Genomic DNA, 23,197 nt, shown 5'->3' with positions numbered 1-23,197 from the left:
CACAAGTCTCTTAACCCCAATTGCCTAGCCCTTACTGCTCTTCTGCCTTGGAAACAATACATAGTAGTGACTTTAGGATGGAAGGTAAGGGTTTAAAAAAAGAGAGAGAGACTTAAATAACTTGTCACCATTTATTTACAGGCAATAAGCAGCAAAGCTAGGTAGAATTCAAACTCAATCAAAGTAGGAGAAATGGGGTTGTATTTTAAATGAGAAACAAAAGTAAAGAATTTTGGTTTAAGAAGGCATGGATGGGACAGCTAGGTGGTTCAGAGATGGTAGGTCCTAGGTTCAAATTGGCATCAGACACCTCCTAGCTCTGTGACCCTGGGCAAGTCACTTAATTTCCACTGCCTAGGCCTTACTGCTCTTCTGTTTTGGAATCAATAGAGTATTAAATGGAAGGTAAGAGTTTTAGGAAATAAAAAAGGGAAATGGACATTTTAATCCTTCTATACTCTTCCCCCACTTTTTAGCTTTATTCCAGAATGGTTGGCTCAATTTAGTTTCATCAAGAGTAAGAAGTAATTAGATTGTGAAGGGTTTTGAATGCCAAAGAGAGGGTTTTATATTTCATCCTGGGTCCCTGATATCTTTGAGAGGGAACCACTGGTGTTTGTTGACTTGGGTGGGTTGGGACAAAAGGACGGCGGGGTGGTGATGGGGTGGTCACTCTTTAGCCAGAGTAACTTGATAGCTGAGTGTGTAAAAGATGGGGCACCAGGGTTGTTAAAATATAACCTAAATGGTTTGTGGGTACACACACTGAGAGACAGGACCAACCAGGATAGGGAGACCAGGGTTCACTGCTAAGCTGTTGTTAACTGTCAGGGATGGCAGTTAGCCCCAATGGTCACCCAGCTCACCACTAGGCCAGGGTCTATGGAACCAGCAGGCAAAGGTAAAGGTTTTAACAGTTTAATTGTGAGTAACTAAATAAAGGTGGGATAGGGGATTCTGCACTTGAAAACCTAAGGGGCAAACCACAGGGCAAGGGGAGGACTTGACTACTCTAATCTAATTGACCTAGGCCAGGCAGGGCCCAAAGGAGCAGTTCTGGAATCACTGGAAAGGTTGCTTCAAACCTGGTTCCAGCCAGGTTTGGCCAGCACAGCTAAAGGGCCTGAGGATAGCTTTGGGGCTCACAGTTATCCACAGATGATCACAGGACACCAAGAGTCAAGGTGGTCCAAGGTATCCAGGTAGAGAGAGTGTGCTTGAGATGCGGTCCACCAGATCCCAAACTTCATCTCCACTTGGTGCAGCTCTGCAGGTCTTGACCACTTGCTGAAAGCCTCCACCACTCAGGATCCCAGGAAATCAGGATGCAGGGTTTCCTTAACTCTGAGATCTCCCAGGGCTAGCAACAGTTTGTGCCAACCACTAATGGAGTCTCTCTCAGAGAACAAGCCCACTTCCTGCTCCTTCATTCCATCTTGGAATCCTCCAGCCCTTCCTGCTAGGCCCAACATTAACACTAATTAATCTTCCTCACAACAAGTGCAAGATAGTCTAAAATGGAGAGAGACTTGAGACAAGGCAGAGCCGTCCATGGGCTACTGCAATAATCCAGGTGTGAGGAGATGAGAGCCTATACCAGGGTGGTAGCACTGGTGAGGAGAGATATATACAAGAGATGTTAGAAGGTCAGTTCATTAGAAAAACAAACATTTGATACTACGTGTGACTTCTGACAGTTCTAAGAAATTTCTTCTTATGAGGAATTGGTTTGTCATTTATTCTGCAACTACATATACCCCCTCATTTCCATTTCAGCTACTGTTGTCTTTTAGGTCAAGGGCTCTGAACTTGGAATTTATGAACTTAAAAAAAAGGGGGAGGTACATAACTTTATATCAATATAAATGATGTCTTTTGTAATCCTGTGTATTTTATAATAGGCAGTTACAAACATTATTCTGAGAAAGAGTCCATTGGTTTCACCAGTCTGCCAAAGAGTTCCAGGATAGATGGACATACGGACACACACACACACACATACACACACACACACACACACACACACACACACACACACACACACACACTCACTCACACAGAGGTTCAGAATTCCCCCTTAGGCAGATGCAGCATACCCTACAAACACACAGCTGGTCTTGAAGTCCATATTTAAATGATATCACAGGTCCTGTTCCAATTCCTATCTTGCCCTTTGGGACCACAGAAAATAAAGCCCCATTCCCCATGACAACTATTAATAGCTATTTGAAGACAGCAATCACATCTCTCCTCATCAAATCTTCTCTGTTTTGGACTAAGCATTCCCAGTTTCTTCAAGTGATCATTGTGTCATGGTGTACAGTTCCATTGGTTGTCATTCTCTTAATTCCATTATTAATAATGTTGTTGTTCAGTCATGTCAGACTCTTTGTGACCCCATGGACCATGTGGTGTGACTTGCCCAAGGACACACAGATAGTAAGTATGTGAAGTTGGATTTGAATTCAGGTCTTCCTGACTCCAGGCCCAGCACTCTATCCACTGCATCCCCTAACTGCTTGAAATAACCTACCTATAACTATAATAATCTAATAATTGACAGGGCTGTGGTGAGAAGAGCACTTTGTGAGCTTCAAAGTGAGGCCAAAATGATTTATTATGATTACTGACCTTTTCAATCTGAACTTCTACCACTCTGTACACATGACCTCCATTTTGGCTAGACTGAACAACATGTCACAAATATTCCTTCCTCTGATTTTTTTTTCCATTCCGTTCCCTCGACTTGAACTTCCCTTTTCCCTTCTCTCTTCTTTGTTAGACCCTATGTTTTGTGGAAAGCATTGTGATTTGGCAAAAAGAGCACAAGACTCTGAACAAAACAATATTCAGCCATCATTTCAGAGGGTCAGTGATGAAAAATGCTACAGAATAAACATAAAGAGATAAATATTAGTTTGAAAGAGAAGACACTAATGGCTGAGAGAATCAGGAAAAGCTTCATGTAGAAGGTAGAGTTTAAGCTTTGTCTTCCAGGAAGAGAGAGATTCCATGAAGCAGAGATGAAGATGTGAATCCAGATATGGGGGACAAGCAGTTAAAAGGCACAGGAACAGAAGAGAGAATGTATCAGGAGTAAAGAAAATATTAATTTAGGTGGATCTCTAAACATAGAAGGAGTAATATCTGATGGAGTTGGAAAAATTGGTTGGAGCCAGGTTATGTAGGGCTTTAAAAGTTCAATAGAGCAGTTTACATTCTATATCTATTAGAAATAGAACGCCAAGGGAGTTAAATGAGTAAAGGGGTAATATTATAACATCTGTACTTAAGTAAAAATACTTTGGCAACAGTGTAGGAAGATGGATTGGAGTGGGGAGAAATGAGTGAAGGAGACCAGTTAGGAAGCTTTTAAAATAAAAGTGGGCAGCTAGATGACACACAGAAGGTAGAGAGCCAGGCCTGGAGTCAGGAAGACTCCTCTTCATGAGTTCAAATCTGGCCTCAGACACTTACTAGACCCTGGGCAAGTCACTTAACACTATTTATCTCAGTTTCCTCAACTGTAAAATAAGCTGGAGAAGAAAAAGTCAATCTATTGTAGTATCTTTGCCAAGAAAATCCCAAATAGGGTAACAAAGAGTCAGTCATGACTGAAATGACTGAATGATGACCATAATAAATTCCAACTTCAGAACCAGTGCTGAGAATCAGTGCCCCCTTCTGCCCCTTGATGAGGCATTGAAGAAGGACTTCAATGAATAAGATCTTTGAGGTTCCTGGTTATATTCATAGGATTCAAAGAGTTCAAAGCTAGAAAGAACATAAGTGATCATCTAATCCAGTGGTTCCCAAACTTTTTTGGCCTACCGCCCCCTTTCCAGAAAAAAATATTACTTAGCCCCCTGGAAAGTAATTTTAAAAAAAATTTTAATAAAAATTAATAGGAAAGATAAATGCACCTGTGGCCATCGCCACTTCCCTGGATCGCTGCAGCACCCACCAGGGGGTGGTGGCACCCACTTTGGGAATTACGGATCTAATCCATTGGGTTCATTTGACAAGGTGAAGCTCTGCAAAGAATCAGAGCCAGGGTCTAGAGACACAAGAAAGGCATGATTTTGAGTGGATTGATCATCTTGGCTCCTGAGACAAGGGGCACCAGACCTTGGCACCAATTATTCCCGTCTTTTCTACACAGGATAGGGTAGGCTACATGAGGATTTGTGGGTAGAGCTGGCCTCAGAGTCTGAGACATCTGGGGTCAAGTCCCATCTCTCTAACACACAGCTGTGTGATTCTGGGCAAATTTCTTAATCTCTCCATACCCCAGGGTACTCTAGAGAGCTGTAAGTTGCAGAGCAGGTGTTCTGCATTGATAGACAGAATACAGCTCTGCTCCAAATACCACCCTCCCCCCAAGGAAAACAAAACAAAACAAAACAATGTAGAGCCTGGGCATTTTCCTTATCCCAAGCAGACCTTTAAGGCCAGTGCGGCTCTGAGTCCAGGATGTCTGCAGGAAGTAGCTCTTCCTGCTGTATCGCTTCATATTCTTCAATCTCTTGAAACTTCTGTTTCCCCCTTCTTGGCCAGGGCCAAATGAAATATTAACCCATTCCAACCTGAGTAAAGAACTTGTTGCACTAACTGCTTTACCTCTATTAGGGATAGCACCTTTTAAAGTCTGGAAAGTCAGCAGAGAATTCTATGATTTGGTGTCAGAGGAGGGGTCTGGATGATCTAAATCCTGAATGTTATTTCCCAGTTGTGTGACCTTGGACAATTCACTTGACTTCTCTGAAGCTGTTTTCTCAATTGTAAAATGACATGGTTGTACTACATGATCCTTAGGTCCCTTCCCTTCCAGCTATAAATCCTATGAAGTCATTCTAAGTGGACGTGATGTCTCTACCACATTTTCCTAGCTTAGATAATAATTCAAGTTCTAGTTTGCTTTAATACAAAGCTCCCCCTTATTTTTTCTATTGTGAAATAGTTAAGCTAAATCAATGAGGATTTATTTAAGTGCCTACTAGGTGCCAGGCACAGTGTTAAGCACTGGAGATTAAAAAACAAAAAAAAGGCAAAACAATCCCTGCCCTTGGGGAGGTCACAATCTAGGGAGGGAGACAGCAAGCCAACAATTATATGCAAACAAGATCTATCCAGGATAAACTGAAGAAAATCTTGGAAGGAAGGAACTAGCATTTAGTTAGGACTGGCGAAAGCTTATTGTAGAAGGTGGCAGAAGGACCACAGACTCCACACGAGGAAGCTTTCATTTGAATCCTTATTTGGGGAGTAGTGTGCTGTGTGGCCTTTGGTAAGTTACCTCCCACTCTGGCCATCAGCTGCAGCATCTGTAAAGTAAAGAAGTTGGACTAGATGATTCCTATGCTTACTTAAGAGCTGAAGCTAAAGCCTGGAGTCTTAAGGGCTCTTCCTGAGTTCAAATCTGGCCTCAGATACTTCCTAGCTGTGTGATCCCAGATAAGTCACTTAACCCTGTTTGCCTCGGTCTCCTCATCCGTTAAACGAGCTGGAGAAGGAGATAGCAAACGACTCAGGTATCTTTGCCAAGAAAATCTCAAATAGGGTCATGGATAGTGGGACACTGAAAGAACTCAACAACCTTAGGCAAGTCACTTTCAAACCCACTCTCAGTGCCCCCAGGCAGCTCTCTAAAATTTTAAGTGACCGAGTTGCCTTGGAGGAGCCTTTTAAGACAAAATGACTTCACTGCCTTGGTAGAGAAAGTTTTCTCTCTTGAGAATTCCTTCCATCAATGAAATCACAAGTCTAGCTCTAAGCCCTGTTTACAGAAACAGAGAGGGAAGTGACCAGACCAAGATCACACAACTACTACATGTCAAAGTCCAGGAGATTCTCAGGACATGCTTATTAAATGGCTGAGTGAAGATTGGATTTCACACATATAATCTCACCAGGAAATGCAGCTGTTTCCAAGCAGTCAGCTTCCTCCCTGGCTCAAGAACAAGGAAACCCCAGGGAACATAGAGGCAGTTCCTCAGGGTCATTCTGAAAACTATGACCAGGCAGAGGGCTGCCTTACTTAGTTCAGAGCACTGTTCTCAGTAGACCTACCCCAAGACAGAAAACAGGGAAGCAAGAGAATTTCTTCTTCCCTGACCTCTGAAACAAAAAATGGCTAGTTCTCCAGGGTTCCTATCTCCTTACTTGGTGTCTAGGGGCCTCTTCCACCCAAAGCCAAATATTCATCAGCGTTAACATAACTACAGTAATAATTAGCTCATACCTATATGGCAGGCCCAGTTTACAAAGCATTTTCCTCAGAATGACCTTGTAATTTGGTCCTCTTTCTTCTCGAAGTGCATATACTGTGGTAAAATCGAATGTAATGGTCTTCTATACTGGCAGCAATGCAATGACCCAGGACAATTCTGAGGGATTTATGGAAAGGAACACTACCCACATTCAGAGGAAGTACTACAGGAGTGGAAACACAGAAGAAAAACAACTGCTTGAACACATGGGTTGAGGCGGACATGATTGGGGATGTAGACTCTTTATGACCATCCTAATGCAATTATCAATAATAGGTAAATAGGTCTTGATCAATGACTCTTGAAGAAACCAGTGGAAATGCACATTGGCTGGGGGCCAGGGGGAGTGGAGGGGAAGAGAGCAAGAACATGAATCATGGAAAAATTTTTTCTAAAAAATAAAAATATATATTAAAAAAAAAGCTTTGCAAACCTAAAGCAAGAAAAAAAATGACCTTGTGAGATGGGTTAAGCTGCAAGTATTCTTCCCATTACAGAGATAAGAAATAGGAGGCTCACAAAAATGAATTAACTTGCTCAAAGACACAGAGAGTAAAGGTCTAAGCCAGGAGGTGAATACAAGTTTTTTCAGGGTTCTTCCCACAACAACACATTGCTCTCCTCAAAAAGCTATATACCGAGGGCAGCTGGGTAGCTCAGTGGATTGAGAGCCAGGCCTAGAGACGGGAGGTCCTAGGTTCAAATCCGGCCTCAGACACTTCCCAGCTGTGTGACCCTGGGCAAGTCACTTGACCCCCATTGCCTACCCTTACCAATCTTCCACCTATAATGCACAGAAGTTAAGGGTTTCAAATTAAAAAAAAAAAAAAAAAAAAAAAAAAAAAAAAAAAAAAAAAAAAAGCTATATACCGGGGGCAGCTGGGTAGCTCAGTGGATTGAGAGCCAGGCCTAGAGACTGGAGGTCCTAGGTTCAAAGCTGGCCTCAGACACTTCCCAGCTGTGTGACCCTGGACAAGTCACTTGACCCCCATTGCCCACCCTTACCACTTTTCCACCTAGGAGCCAATATACAGTATTGACTCCAAGATGGAAGGTAAGGATTTTATAAAAATTAAAAAAAAAAAAAGGTTATATACCTCCTTTCTCTGCACTTGTTACTCTTTTCCCATTCTGTCCAGGGTGGTACAGAGTACTTCATTATGGTGGTATATGGCCCTTTTTTATCTTCATAAGATACTATATCTAAAGCTGGAAGGGGCCTTAGAGGTTATCTAGTCCAGTTCTTTCATTTTACACAGGAGGAAACAGGTTGTTCAGTCATTTCAGTCATGTCTAATTCTTCATTTGGGCAGTTGGTTATTCTTGGCAAAGATCCTAGAGTGTTTTTCCATTTCCTTCTCCAATTCATTTAAAGATGAGGAAACTGAAGCAAACAGGGTCAAGTGACTTGCCCAGGATCACACAGCTAGTAAGTGGGTGAGGCCAGATTCCTGTTTCCAGGCCTCATGATCTCAATTTTGTCTCTAAATGATGCCTAGAGAGGCTAAATTACTTGCCTAAGGTCACATAGGTAGGAGTGGAAGGAGTTGAACTCATATCTGCCACTTCAGAGCTAAGAAGGAACCTAAGGAGATCATCTAGTCCAGCCAGGACCTGAGGAGAAATCTCTTCTACAACATAACTGATAGAAAGATCATTACCTAGTGAGGTAGTCAATCTCATTTGGTAATAGGAAATAGTTTTCCCTTCCTATATTCCACACTACCAACAATGAATAGCATCCATTGAGCCATATAACTCCATTTAAAATGCTCTCCAAATCTAAATATACGATTCACAAAGATTCTGGCTGATAGTACTAACCAGCTCTTCCAAAGCACAGCCCTTACCTGCCTCCATGTTAACTCCTGAAACTTCCTTTAGCCTGAGAAATAGGCCTAACACTCAAGGGACATGGCCTTAAATGCAGCAACCATTAAGGCCTCAGTAACCTTAGGTGTGAAAGTAATAACTGTTGTATCCATAAAATAAAATGGTGGAACACTTGACAGAAAGAATTGGACTTACACTTGGTTTTGCCACTTATTACCTTTATGGCCTTCAACAGCCCTTTTCATTTCTTGCAACTTCAGCTTTCTCATCAGCACAATGGAAGGATAAGATTTAGGCAATCTCTAATGCTCATTCCAGTTCTAAAATTTCAAAAAAAATCCTAAAAATGGTAGGTATCCAACACTGTGAACTAACGAGTTTCTTATTGGGTTCTGGCAAATGCTATTCATCTGGTTTTCTCTGGTCTCAAAGTGCTATGATGGTTGACTTTGTATGTCTATGGCGATTAATCAATCAATATTTATTAAGCACCTCCCATGGGCCAGGGATGGTGCTAAGGGGATAATACTATATGCTATTTGAGGATACAAAGAAAGCCAAAAACAGTCCCCGCCCTCAAGGAGCTTACATTCTTTTGGGGGAGGAGTGGTATTTTGTTTTTGTCTATATTGGCAGTCCCTGGAATAATTTCTTGCACATAGCAAGTAATCAAAAACCTTTTTATATCTGTGCTTTAATATGTGTGTAAAAATCCTGAAAGGAATACTAGGCCATTTACCTGAATTCCCTAACTAGAAGCTAATTAAAGAATCTTAACCTAGGACTGAACACTAGAATTCTAAGTAAGGATAGTTCCCTTTGCATAAAACCTTCAGGGTTCTTAATGCTCTCTTTAGACCTTCATCCATTTGTCTACATTTTCTTCTCCCAGCAGGGCCCCTGAAGGGTACTGCACTCTAATAAAGGCTTGATCAATACTCACCACAGAGGAAGCATTGTTTTCCAAGTTTTATAGGCCTTGGTCCTACTGCTATAGGCTGGATCATTTTTTCTCCCTTTTTAAACCTGATCATATTGATGAATAATCCCCACCATTTTTAGTATCTTTCTCCACTTGCTTGACTTTCTTATTCTACATTTGCCTTGAGTGAACTTTATTTTGCTCACTTTAAGTGTAAGCAACTTTGTTAACCTGATAAAGCAGTTAGGGACCACCTTTAAGAAACAGCAGAAAAACATTGGCAAGGATCTAAGGCTATCAGAATTGCAAGGGGCTTTGACTGACACCATGCCACTGGGCCCAATTCTAAAAGAAAGGCGATGCTTTAACCTCCCAAATCTGGTTCTCAAGGAGCTTACAATCTAACATGCAAACAAAAATATACAAAGCAAACTATATATAAGATAAGTAGAAAATAATTACCAAAGGGAAGGCAATAGATTGAAGAGGGACTGGGGAAGGTTTCCTGTGTAAGGTGGGATTTTAGTAGGGAATTAAAGGATGTCAGAGAGGTTAGTAGTTGGAACAGAAGAGGGAGAGTATTTCAGAAATGGGGGCAGCTAAATAGTATTAGCAGAATTGATGCTAATATCCAGGCCTTCCTTCTGTTTCACATTTGATGGTTTTGCCTATTGTCAGAGTCCAGCCTCTCTTCCAAAATTATCACCTCCTGTTAGATTCAAAGGATCCTCAGATGTATAATCCAAAGCATGAGTCAGAATAATTTGAGACCACTTCTTATCAGTGGATACCATCCAGTCTCATTTGGACCAGCTGTGTTCCTTCTCCCAAAATCCTTCCATACTTTCAGAGGTACACAAGGATCAACAGGCTTCTACCCGGGAACCACATTCTAGCTGTGAATATGCTTTCTCCATCCTGACTATGTTCTGCTCTGACTATTATTATCTGCCTATCAGACACCTGGTTCCAAAGGTTATCAGAGAGGGAATATAGTCACCTTCCCTTGCTTCTCTCCAAGGTTTGAGGAACCTCTTTTCCCTTTTCCCACAGCCAGATCTCTTGTCTCATCCAACCCACTGCAAATGTACCCAGCTGGGGCTATACGGACATCTCCCTTCCTTCCTTTGAATTGACAAGCATTTCCCTCCAATCCTTGGTGAAGGCCAGACAGCAGATTGGAAGTAGGGGCCACAGAAGCCAGCTGGATCAGCATTGTTTATCATTCAAACAAACACTTCCTGACCTTACAAAGCCATAAGAAAGATTGTAGCCTGGAACAAGTGGAGTTGCGTACAAACACACACACACGCAAAATACAAACAAGCAAAAGCAGCAGAATGCAGCATTAAACTTCAGTCCTATCTCCTTATAGTTCGCTCTACTTGTGCAAGAGTCAAAGGATGTCCTGGGTTCAAATCCACCATTAACATTTACTATCTAAGTGGCCTTGGACAGACTCTTCACTTCTCAGTTTCTTCATCTATCAAATGGAAGGGGTGCACTAGAAGGCTTTGGAGGTCATTTATAACTCTAATTGATGATCAGCCAACATTTATTCATTAAGCATCTACTATGTGCCAGGCACTATGCTAAACTGAAGATTAAGAAGAAAGGCTAAAGACAGTTCTTGCTCTTATGAAACACACTTGAAAACAAAGATAGTAAGGTATATGCAGGATAAACTGGAGAAAATCAACAATGGGAAGACCCTCTCATGAAGGGGCATCCTAAAAAAGGTTTAACAACTGAGTTTCAGCCAGATGATGTTCAGGCATTTTAGTTATGCCCAACTTTGTGGTTTTCTTGGCAAAGATACTGGAGTGGTTTGCCACTTCCTTCCCCAACTCTTTTTACAAATGAGGAAACTGAAGTAAATAGGATTTAGTGACTTGCCCAGGGTCACAGAGCTCCTTCAGGCTGGGCACTCTACTCGCTGCACTATGGATACTTCTGCAGAAGTTCTCTTCTAATGTTCCACAATGATGGGCAGCTGACCCCAGGTTCTGGATCATTCCATCAGTGGTTCACAAGCTCTTGCACATCCTACTAAATTAGAAGGCTTTGAATACGAGCCCTGAAATAGCTGAGGACCAGCCTACCTAAGTGTAAAAAGTTGATCACCCTCAGATTAGTCAGCTGGGGATGAATTTATTTAAATTTTTTTTAAGCTACAGCAACTCAGAACAATTATATGGTGTGGAAAAGTCGGGATATGCGTGAGTAGGGAATTGGTTAGGATCTACATTAACAAAATCATAGATATTTTGAAGCACTGAAGTTGAAGTAACCCCAACTACTTTTACTATGTTTAGAGGGCATAATACTATCACTATTCTCATAGTCCTATTATTTTCCCCACTTCCACATATTTTCTACTTCCATAGCACCTCTAATTCTACTAGTCTTCTCTGCCTGTGAGGCAAGAGTAGGACTAGCTTTACTCGTTGCCATTTCTAATGCCTATGGAAACGATCATATCCAAAATCTTAATCTTCTACGATGCTAAAAACTTTAACCCCAACCTCCATACTAACTCCACTAATTTGGTACTCCAAAAAGCCCTGAATGTGAATTAATCCAACAGCCCATAACCTTATAATTAGCATCATCAGCCTATCACTATTATGTCACCACACAGACATAGGCTTTATCTTTAACAGTTCTTTCTCTACAGATACACTGTCAGGCCCCCTACTATTTCTATCATTCTGACTTCTTCCTTTAATAATTATAGCCAGTCAAAACCACCTAATCAGGGGGCAGTTGGGTAGCTCAGTGGATTGAGAGCCAGGCCTAGAGATGGGAGGTCCTAGGTTAAAATCTGACCTTAGATACTTCCTAGTTGTGTGACCCTGGGCAAGTCACTTGACCCCCTATCCTTACCACTCTTCTGCCTTGGAGCCAATACATAGTATTGACTCCAAGATGGAAGGTAAGGGTTTAAAAAAAAAACACCTAATCAAAGAATCTCTAAAATGAAAAAAAAATTTTATTGGAAGGCAGCTGTGTGGCTCAGTGGATAAAGTGCTGGGCCTGGAGACAGAAAGATCTGAGTTCAAACCCAGCCTCAAATACTTCTCCTAGATGTGTGGCCCCAGGCAAGTCACTTAACCCTGTTTGCCTCGGTTTCCTTATCTGGAAAATGGCCTCGAAAAGGAAATGGCAAGCCATTCCAGTATCTTTGCCAAGAAAACATCAAAAAAGGTCACAAAGAGTCAAACACCATTGAAAAACAACTGACAACAAATGATTAACAACTAGTAATAATAATATAATGTATACTCAGTACCTACTCAAATCCCTGTGCTAGGTTCTATGAAGAATAGCAAGATGTTTAAAACAAGCCTTGGCCTTCAAGTTAGACAGAGTCTTATTTAGGTTATCAGACAAATGGAGCAACTGCTACAACAAAAGGCAGAATATCATATTATCTATAAGAATGCCACAAAAAAAAAAAGCTTATGGAATAGTTAGAGGATGGAGAACTCTCTGCCAGCTGGTAGGGGTAAGGGAAAGATTTATAGAGGATGTGACACACTGGAGCAGGACCTGGGGGCTATGTAGGCTTTGGACAGGCAGTGCTGGAATGCAGAGCATTCCAGGTGGAGAAAATAGTTTAAGTCAAGTCACAAAGCATTTTAAGGAATGCCACGACATAGGCCACCCTTAGTGGGTGACTTGGTTGCTTGGTTGGGTTGACTCTTTGTGGCCCCATGGACCATAGCTATCCATGGGAGGTTGGTGGAGGGGGTATGGCAAGGACACTGGAGTAGTTTGCAGTTTCCTTCTCCAAAAGATCCTTTTGTAGGCAATTGGAGGTTAAGTGACTTGCCCAGAGTCAGGAAATATCTGAGACTCAGGTCTTGATCTCCTGTCTTCCTGACTCCAAGCCTGACACTCTATCCACTGAGCTACCTAGCTGTCTCCTAGGCATAGGATACTTCTTAGCTGTGTGACCTTGGACAAATGATTTGTCTGAGGTCACATAGCTAAGCAGTATCAGAGGTTAGAATTGAATTTATGTCATCTTGACTCCAGGCTGAGTCCCTTTTTAAAAAATCCTCACTTTTTGTCTTAGAATCAATACTGTTTATTGGTTCCAAGGCAGAAGAGCAGTAAGGACTAGATAATGGTGGTTAAGTGACTTGCCCAGGGTCATCCAGCTAGAAGTGTCTGAGGCTGGATTTGAACCTAGTACCTCCCATATCTCTAGGCCTGGCTCTCCATCCACTGAGCCACCTACTTGCCTGCAGGCCCAGTACTTTTAACAATTGAGCCACAGTGGGGAAAAGTTGGTCCAAAAAGGTAAATAGGAGCCAGACTTTGGAGGGTCTTGAATGTCAAGAAAAACCTAAGTTTTATTTGATAGGCCTACCAACTTAGCAATTCCTGGTTGTGAAAGTTAAAGGGGTTGAAGGGAGAGGGCAGTTTAGGACAAGTCTAAAGCCAGAAAAATTCATCAGAGGTTGAAAAACCTAGGAAAATAGCTAGAAAGATACGGGAAAATATCTATTCTAATCTTCTATTTGTAGGGGAGGATGAGTTCCCCAGGTGCCATGACTCCTGGCAGAGCCTAGATTCAAACCCAGGTCTCCCAAATCCCTATCCAGAGGCTCTTTCCATTTTAGTCTAGCTCCCCTGTTCCCATTTGATCACCAGGAAACAAATCAGTGTCACTAGAGAGACGGGCAGCTGGCTTTGATGGAAGCTGCTCAAGGCTGAGGGACTGAGTTCTCCCAGAATTGTTCCTTTGTCTTCAACATTCTTCCCCCTTGAGCTCACAAAGGAAATGGTTCCAGGAGGAAGTGGGGAAGTTATGAGCTTACACACACACACCCCCCCCCACACACACACACACACAGAGATACGTAGAAATGTAGTAAATATATACAGACATGCATATATACATATCCAAACAGACATGCATGCAAATATACAGACAGTTGCATACATACTTACATGTGCAAACACACACACGTTTTGGAATCAGAAGGCATAAGTTCAAATTCCACCTTTGATGCTTACTACATTTGTTTTCTTAGACAAGTTCCTTAACCTCTCAGGGTCTCAGTTTCTTCATCTGTAAAATGAGTTATTTAGTGACCCCCAAGATCCTTTCCAGTGTTAAACTGCTGATCTTTTGACACTCAAATGATGGGTTGGAGATCTTAGGCTCTCTCAAAGGCCATCCTGGATCTATAATCTCATGGGACATGCACCCCACTTCAGGGACAATCAGGTCCTAGAACAAGACAGCAAAGTACCTCAGTCAGCACCCCAAGGACCTCCCTTTTTGACACTTCATCCTAGGGTGGGCATGATAGGATGACAGGGAGACAAGTGGAGCGGAAGGCTGAAGTGGAGGGAAGAGAAGGTGAATGGACTGATTATACAAACATCTGAGAATTTAAGGAAGACCAGGCAAAGTCCTGTCTTCTAACAATGAGCCTCAAAAGCATTCAGTCCTCCTAGGGCCACTCCCCCAAATCAAACTTTGAAATGTTAACCACATAGAGCCTTCTTCTGGATAGACATTAACTTTGGAAGTAAAGAGGATTTAGAGGTAGGACTTGTCTATATTTACAGAGATAGCAAGTGGTTGAGTCAAGATGGCCACCTTTCCTTTCTCTGGTGTTCATGTAATACTTCCTTTATCTTGCCTTATTGCTAGAGACCATCTCCCCAATAGACTATAGGCTAGATGAGGCCAGGAACAAGCAAGGATGCAGAAGGATAGAGTGGAAACAGCATTTGGATTTGGACTCAAAAGCCTTGAATCTTAGCTCTGTCTTTCATTATGACTGTGAATGACTCCTTTCTCTTCCCTCAGCCTCAGCTTCCCCTTCAGTAAAATCAAGAGATTCCTCTAAATGACCCCTTTGATTCTTTCCTGGGTGAGCATTCTGTGATTCTGTCATTTAGAGTCTCTCTTCATTTCAACCGGTTTCCTTATCAGTAGAATGACAATAATATTACCTGTCTCTAGATTGTGATATTGTGAGTTAAATAGTAAGTACTGTGACCTTGGGCAAGTCATGTAACTTTTGCTGGTCTAAGTTTTCTCATCTGTAAAATGGAGGTAATAATAGTATCTACCTCCCAGGATGGTTGTGAGGATCAAATAAGGTCATATTTGTGAGGGGGCAGCTGGGTGGCTCAGTGGATTGAGAGCCAGGCCTAGAGATGGGAGGTCCTAGGTTCAAATCTGGCCTCAGACACTTCCTAGCTATGTGACCCTGGGCAAGTCACTTGACCCCCATTGCCTAGCCCTTACTGTTCTTCTGCCTTGGAGCCAATACACAGTATTGACTCCAAGACGGAAGGTAAGGGTTTAAAAAAAAGATCATATTCGTGAAGTGCTTGGCACATAGTAGGAACAATATAAATGTTGGATATTACTATTATTATTATATAAACATTGCAGTGAAAAGAGTTTTACATTTTAATTCAAGAGAACCTGGGTCCAAATCTCAGCTCTTGATACTCGAATCATGTGAACCGTGGGCAATTCACAGATCCTGGTGGGTCTCAGTTTCTCTGCAGTCCCTTTCAACCTTAAACCTCTGATCCTATGATGATCTGTCCCTCCTCCATTGCCAAAACCAACAGCCAAAATGTAGAAATCTATCACAGTGAACTGTGTCCTGTAAACCTCTGGAGGAGAGAGATTGTCTTCTATTTAGCACTGGTTGCTCCCATGCCTGGGTCAGTCTCTCTAGGACTCAGTCTCCTCCTCTTTAAAATGATATCAAGCAGAATACTATTGTGGTGAAAGGAATAATGAACTGGAGGAATTCCATGTTAACTGGAAAGACCTCCAGGAACTGATGCAGAGTGAAAGGAGCAGAGCCAGAAGAACATTGTACACAGAGACTGATACATTGTGGTAAAATTCAATGTTATGGACTTCTCTACTAGCAGTAATACAGTGATCCAGGACAATTCTGAGGGACTTATGAGAAAGAACTGTGGGAGTAGAAACACAGAAGAAAAACAACTGCTTGATCTCATGGGTCGATGGGGATATGATTGGGGATGTAGACTCTAAGCAATCACCCTAATATAAATATTAATAATATGGAAATAGGTCTTGATCAATGACACATGTAAAATCCAGTGGAATTACTTATTGGCTACCAGAGGGGGATAGGGGAAGGGGAGAGAAAGAACATGAATCATGGAACCATGGGAAAACATTCTAAATTAATTAATTAAACATTTTCGGCCACATTTAATTAATTAATTATATCAAGAGGGTTAAATTAGTCTCTCAAGACTCTTCCACTTCTAGGACCATGATCCTATGAATGGGATCTCACCACACCTATGTCCTAAAGTCTAGTTTTCTGCAAAACTCAGCTCAAATACTACCCTCCACAAAAGGCTTTTCTTGGTTCCTCCAGATTATATGCCTTCCCCTCTAGAATGATTGCATATAACTTGTGATGGACATCTTGGCTCATCGTTAGAATATAAGAACCTTGAGGGTAGGGACAATTTGCTTTTGTCTTTGTAGTCCTGGCATTTAACACTATTCCTGGTACATATTAAATAAATGCTAAATTGAGTGGCCAATTGATTTAGCATGCCCAGTTCGACATAATGATGAAAAGCACTGGATTCAGAGACATAAAACTTGGGTTTGAATCCCAGTTCTTCAACTTACTACCTTTGTGATATTCTTATTTAACTTCATCAGTTTTCTCTTCTATAAAATGAGATTAGATGATCTCTTTGGCATCTTTCATTTCTAAAATCCCACGATCTCAGGCCTCAAAAGTACAGAGCTCTGGCCACACTTATTTTTTGGCATTCAAATTGACTGATGGCAAAGTAAGATCCCTTTTAGCCTAGTTTTCTCCAAATCACATCTCCCCCGCCTGCTCACCCAGAGGGTAGCATGGTACAGTGGAAAAGACATTGGATTGGTTGTCAGATGGCCTGTGAACTTGGGCAAAAATTGGATTGGTTGACAGTTTCCTCAAAATGAGAGGCCTGCACAACTCTAGATGACCTTTAAGATCCCTTTCAGCTCTAAATCTATGATCCTATGTGCTCTTGTACTTATTGACAGTGTGGGATCATAGTTGTCAAAAGGACCTTTTTATTTTTCAGGCATGTTTGACTCTTTGTCAAAGATATTGGAGTAGTTTTCCATTTCCTACTCCAGCTTGTTTTACAAATGAGGAACTGGGAAATTCAGGATTAAATTATTTGTGCAGGGTCACACAACTCATAAGTTTCTGAGACCAGATTTGAACTCAGGAAAATTAGTCTTCCTGACTCCAATCCAGTGTCCTATCCATTGTACTATTGGGCCTTGGAAAGGACTTGAAAATCATCAAATCTAAACTTTTCATGTTTTTATATATGAGAAAAGAGAGGTGAAATGACTTTTGCCCAGTTACAAAACCATCATTTGGCCCCAGTTTCTTTGATTCCAGAGTCAGTCAGTATATTTTTCATCTTGGACAAATACCTCTGCCTTTCTGCACCCCAGTTTCTTCTTCTGTAATAGTAGGTCTTCATGATCCCCACGTTCCCCTCACAGCGCTAAATCCCATGATCTTAGGACCTTAAAACTCCTCAGAAGTGGAATGAGAACATTTTGGGGTTGGGTGTGGCAGGCAGAGGCTGCCTGGCTAAAGGAGTGTCAAGGCTGAGGTGGGGAGAAAAGGGTCTACCACCTCCCACCCTCCACAGCCTCACAGATCAGTTTTCTTCTTAATTCAAGTTGTGCTAAAAAAAGCTAAGGGTTTGGCGGGGCTGCCACATTCCCAGGAGGAGGAATTGCCGCAATGTTGCTGAGCATTCTATCCTAACAGCTGAGGCTTGGATGGAGAAGGAATAACCCAGCCCCCTTGACCTACTGTAGCCTTCCCTCCCACAAAGCCCCATGGGCTGGCAATAGGTCGGGTCTCTAAATGGAATTTTAGACAACAGCTCAAATCTATCCTGGGACCCTCTCAGACTAGCCTGGGCTTCCTTCCTACTTACTCAAACAGATTGCCCAGTGGTGAACAAGAAGAAGAGAGCTAAATTCCATATGAGAACTCAGAGTTCAAGTCCCACTTCTTCTACTTAACTATTTGCAGAGCTTTAGGCAAGTCATTTCTGTAGGTGTCATCTATTAAAATGAAGGATTTGGAATTAGAAAACTTCTAAGGTCCCTTCTACCTCCAAACATACCCACAAAATATGATATATAACAACTGGGGAGGAGGAAGGAGGAAGAATAAGACAGAAACAAGCTCACACTGATTTCCTGATGCTCTGGGCTTCACTTCAAAGTCAGGTAACAGGACTGCTTAAATCCCATTAATTGGAAGGAGAAAATGGCATAAGGGGAAGAGCCTTGGATCTAGAGTCAGCAAACTTCTATTTGATTCCAGGCTCCGCCATTGACTCAAATACATAGTCATAGAATAGATCATACTACTTCTCTTGATCTTTATCTGTCAAATAGGGATGACAATATTTACAACACCTCTTCTTAATAATCTACAATGCCTCTGTTGTACGGGCAGTTGGTAGAGCAGTAGATAAAGTGCCATGTCTGGAGGCAGGAAGATTTCTCTTCCTAAATTTAAATCTGACCTCAGACACTTACTAGGTGTGTGACCCCAGGCAAATCACTTACCCTGTTGGCCTTGGTTCCCTCATCTATAAATTCCTCTGGAGAAGGAAACAGCAAACCACTCTAGTATCTTTGCTAAGAAAACCCCAAATGGGGTCACAAAGAGTCAGATGTGACTGAACAACAAGTCAAAGACTATAGCTTAGGTCAAGAACTGCATAAAGTCAAGAGGTTTTTTTGTATCAAATCAGTGATTTATTTGATATGATACTCTAAGTAAGGCAAGTCCTTCCACTGCCTCTCAGCAGTGAAATGTTTGCCCAGTGAATCCCCCCAGTAAGGACCTTACTTGGTCAGACCACTTCTCCTTCTGGGTCTCAGTTGTATGTATTATTGGAATAATCATTTCTGTTCTGACCCCTCTCATAGCGTAATTATAAAGAATGAATGAGATGTGAACATTCTTGGAGACAGAAAAAATCCCATATATGTGAGCTATTACTATTATTCTGAGGATCAGATTTATAAATGGAATAGACATCAGAGATCATTTGATCTCTAGCCTTCATTTTAGAGATTTAGTGTCATAGCTACAATTAATAATTCAATGACTCATATCTCCAAAAGACTAAGATCTACAAAATACTGTCCATACAATAACCTTAGGAAGTAAAATAAGCCTTATTAATCCCATTTTATAGATGAGGAAGCTATCTAGTCACACAGATAGCAAGTATCAGAGCCAGAATTCAAATCCAGACCTCCCAACTTAAAGTCTAACATTTTCTTGTCCTATGTGAGCAGAAATGATCTGCTATTTCCAGGAAAACCATAGCAGGACTGGCCCAGCAGGAAGAGAACTCTGAGAACTCTGGCTCCCCAGCAAAAGGGCCTTTGGTCAAAAATAATCATTCCTGAAAGAAGTAAGCCTGAAGGAGAAGGAAAGCCAAGGAAGGTAGGGCTGGCAGGCAGCAAAGGGTTAGAATGGAAAAGAAGTTCTTCTTGTCTCTCCTGAAGTAATAGAGTCCAGAAACTGCTCTTTGAGTTCTGCAAATTCACGTATGTATAACGCATCTCTTAGGAGACACATTGAAATTTCTTGCTCATGCCACTGATCATCTGGATCTTTAGAAGTATGGTGGGAGAAGTAAACTAGTAATTCATTTGGTAGGTAGAGTGTGGCTTAAAGAGCCCTGAGCTGGGAAATCAGGGTACCTGAGGTTTAATCCAAGCTCCATCACCACCCTGCTGTATCTGTGGACAAATCACTGTCCTTTCTCTGAACCCCAATTTGTCTATCTGACAAATGAACTGGACCCTTCTATGAGTCTGTAATGTAGCATACATGAGATAGCCATCAAAAATCCACTTATAAAGCCCACTCTGTGAAATCCTACAGAGCCTCCAGCTCTGTAATTGGTGACAGCGGATTGAGGAGGAGGGATCACTCACCCTCCAAAAAGATCAATTCCATGTTAGGCTTAGACTTAGAATGGGCCCCAAGGAGACACTGAAATATCTCCGGGGCCATGGCTGCAAAGAGGGGTGGCCCCAGCTACCAGAAAAGCAATATATCTGGGCACAGTTGGATAAATTTAGCCTTGGCAAGGAAGATGACAATCTAATCCTCTGAGATCAGGGGGAAAGAAGTGAGGATATCTGGAGCTATTGAGAGAATCTGATATTAGAAGCAGGAGAAGCCCAGACCTTTTCAACAAAGTAAAAGGTAACTAAGAGGAAAATCCAGGGAAAGGTCACTGTTTCTGATCTGGCCTTGTAATTAAAGTGATCTTACTATTCATTTAGTAATAAATTAAATTTTAATAAATTAAAGCACCCTGCTGTTGGAAGAACAACCTCAGCACTCTGAATTATTAGCTTCTTTGGTCGGTTCATTAAATATTATTTAAATAATTACAAAGAAATAATTACTAAATAAATAAAAATTTAAATAATTAAAAATAAAATAATTAAGTGATTATTTAAATAATAACTACTTTCTGGGAATTTGAGAATTTTTTCCTTGCTAAGTCGTTTCAGACATGTCCAACTCTTTCCAACCTTAATTGGGGTTTTCTTAGCAGATAATGGAGTAATTGGCCATTTCCTTCTCCAGCTCATTTTACAGATGAAAAAACTGAGGTGAGCAGGGTTAGGTGATTTGCCCAGGGCCAAACAGTTATTAAGTGCCTGAAGGCCAGATTTGAATTTAGGAAGATGAGTCTTCTTGACTCTAAGCCTAATGCTCCTCTTCACCACCAACTGCTCATGTTGTGAGGGTAAGAAGGGGTAATATTTGTAAAGTATGTTGCAGTCCTGAAAGAGTAACATAAATACTAGCTAAAGACATGCTGGTCTTTAGTAGAGGAGCAGTGTAGTAAAGATTCAAGCTTGGAATCAGGAAAACCTGGGGTCCAGTCTTACCTCTAGCAAGTCCTGGGCAAGTTTCTAAGGCAATTCTCTAACACTATATGTATAGGTCTGCTTTGGTAGAGAGTTCCCTCATCCACCTGGGAGTTCCCTACTTCATTGAAATCACAAATCTAGTCTCTATCCCTACAGCCTATAAACTCTACAGTATTTTATTTCCTTTAGAACAAAACAAAAGAAAAACCCTAGGAATTTCCTTTCATTTACACTTCTTAAGCTCAGCATCCTTATGCATAAAATGAGGAGGTTGGAATAGATGGCCACTAAGATATTTTCCAGCTCTCAGTCTATGACCTTGGGATATATCCTAGTAGATAGAGAGCTCTCCTCCTTAACTCACAAGTGTTCTTAAACAAGCTATTTCCATTCTTTAGTTCTCAATTTCCTTATATGCAAAATTGAGGGGGGAAATATGATGGTTTGGACTTCATGATCTTTAACCCTTCTGCATCCAACATGCTATGTTGTAGGTCCTAAGCTCTCCTTTTCCAACTTGAGATAATATTCTATACTCCATGTTCCAAACATCTTTCCTGCTCTGATCATCTAGATCAGGGGTCGGAACCTTTTTGGCTGTGAGAGCCATAAACGCCACATTTTTTAAAATGTAATTTCATGAGAGCCGTACAGTGCTCACAGTGCGCGCTCCTGTAATAGCGCCTGAAAAAAAAAAATTGACTTTATGGCTCCTGCAGAAAGAGCCATATCTGGCCCTCAAAAGAGCCAGATATGGCTAAAGAGCCATACGTTGCCGACCCCAGATCTATAGTCTATGAATCCCTACTCAGCTCTGACATCCTTTGTTTTTTGTTCTGGGTCTCTACCAATCTTCAGGTTCTATGTTCTGAAGCGTCTTCCAACTCTACCAAGTCTATGTTAAAATCCCTTCCACTTAGGGCATTCTATAGTCGCTTCTAGTTTTGACATTCTAAGTTCGAAGGTCCCTTCCAGTTTGAAGGTTCTAAAATTCTACATTCCTGGACCAAGAAATACAAAGAAGAATATGTGCTAAGAAGAGAAAATAAATGTCATACTTTGACTGAATAGCAGAAAGAACTATGGTGATGGAGGACATATTTCAGGGATAAGAAGGCCCTGCATTAAAATAAAACATTGAATAGCCAGCCTACCTGACATATAAATATTAGACTTCTCCCTTCCAGAATAAAACCTATTAGAGGCACTAAGCTATCATGGAAAGAATATTGGCCCAGAAGTCAACAGGACCAGATTTGTTTTACAGTCCTAACACAGTAGCTTTGAGATACTGGGTGGTTGTCTTAGTTTCCCCATTTTAAAATATAAGGAAGCATTTGCACTCCTGAACCCAAGGATTTGCTCTGAGGAAAATATTTTTATAAATCTGAAAGTGCTACAGATTCAATTGATAAACTAGCATGTATTAAATAAATGCTGACTCCGTACCTGGTACTGCCCTATAGGCTTGGGAATATAAAGAAAAAAATGAGTTAGTCTTTGACCTCAAGGACTCTACAATCTCCAGAGATGGGAGCTGTAATTATCACCACTTCCATAGGGGCACATTATTTTTTGGTGGTTTAATCTAGTTACAATGAATACAGTGCTAAAATTCACTTTTCCAGTTTGCAGGAACTAGAGAGAGGCAAGGAAGATGCCCATAACTTAGGAGAAACTTTGAAGTAGAAGCAAATATTTTGAACCTAAGAGTGGGGAGGGAGGAAATGATTGGTACCAGTTTTACCTAGTCCTGAATTTCTTCTGACAATTCTTCTCCCTGCCTCATTTCCCAAATACAGAGTAGGGAGCAGAGAACAAACACTAAAATGTCTGAAAGTCTCCACAAACAGGAGTCTGCATCTGTCATTCTGCTTTTTACTTGCAGTTTTGGGAGAACTTGAGTTCTGATCCCAGTTCTGCTACTGTATGAACTAGGGTAAAAACCTTCCCTTTTAGGAGTCTCATGTCCATCCTCCAGGAAATATGACTGACTGACTGAGTGAATGAATGAATAAGGGGTATGCCTTCCAGATCTACCACTTCTAGAATCTACGGGGGTATGCATCAGGCTTTGTTTGCTTTTGGTTGAGTTTAGGTTATCTGAGGAAGGAAAGGATGAAGGAAATTGAATTGCTGAACCAGAGAGCTATCAAAACCTATATAGCTTAGCCCAGCACTTCCCCT

The 23,197-nt window shown here is 41.4% G+C and overlaps 1 protein-coding gene across 1 annotated transcript in view; it reads right to left on the bottom strand.

The window, feature by feature from the left end:
* AFAP1L1 (actin filament associated protein 1 like 1) overlaps nt 1–23,197 on the bottom strand; it is an 85,943-nt gene that overhangs the window by 49,473 nt on the left and 13,273 nt on the right. The window lies entirely within an intron of this gene.

Source organism: Gracilinanus agilis, chromosome 2, assembly GCF_016433145.1.
Source record: "Gracilinanus agilis isolate LMUSP501 chromosome 2, AgileGrace, whole genome shotgun sequence".
NCBI lineage: Eukaryota > Metazoa > Chordata > Mammalia > Didelphimorphia > Didelphidae > Gracilinanus > Gracilinanus agilis.
The sequence above is the reverse complement of the archived record's forward strand: the minus strand, read 5'-3'. Positions and strand labels throughout refer to the sequence as shown.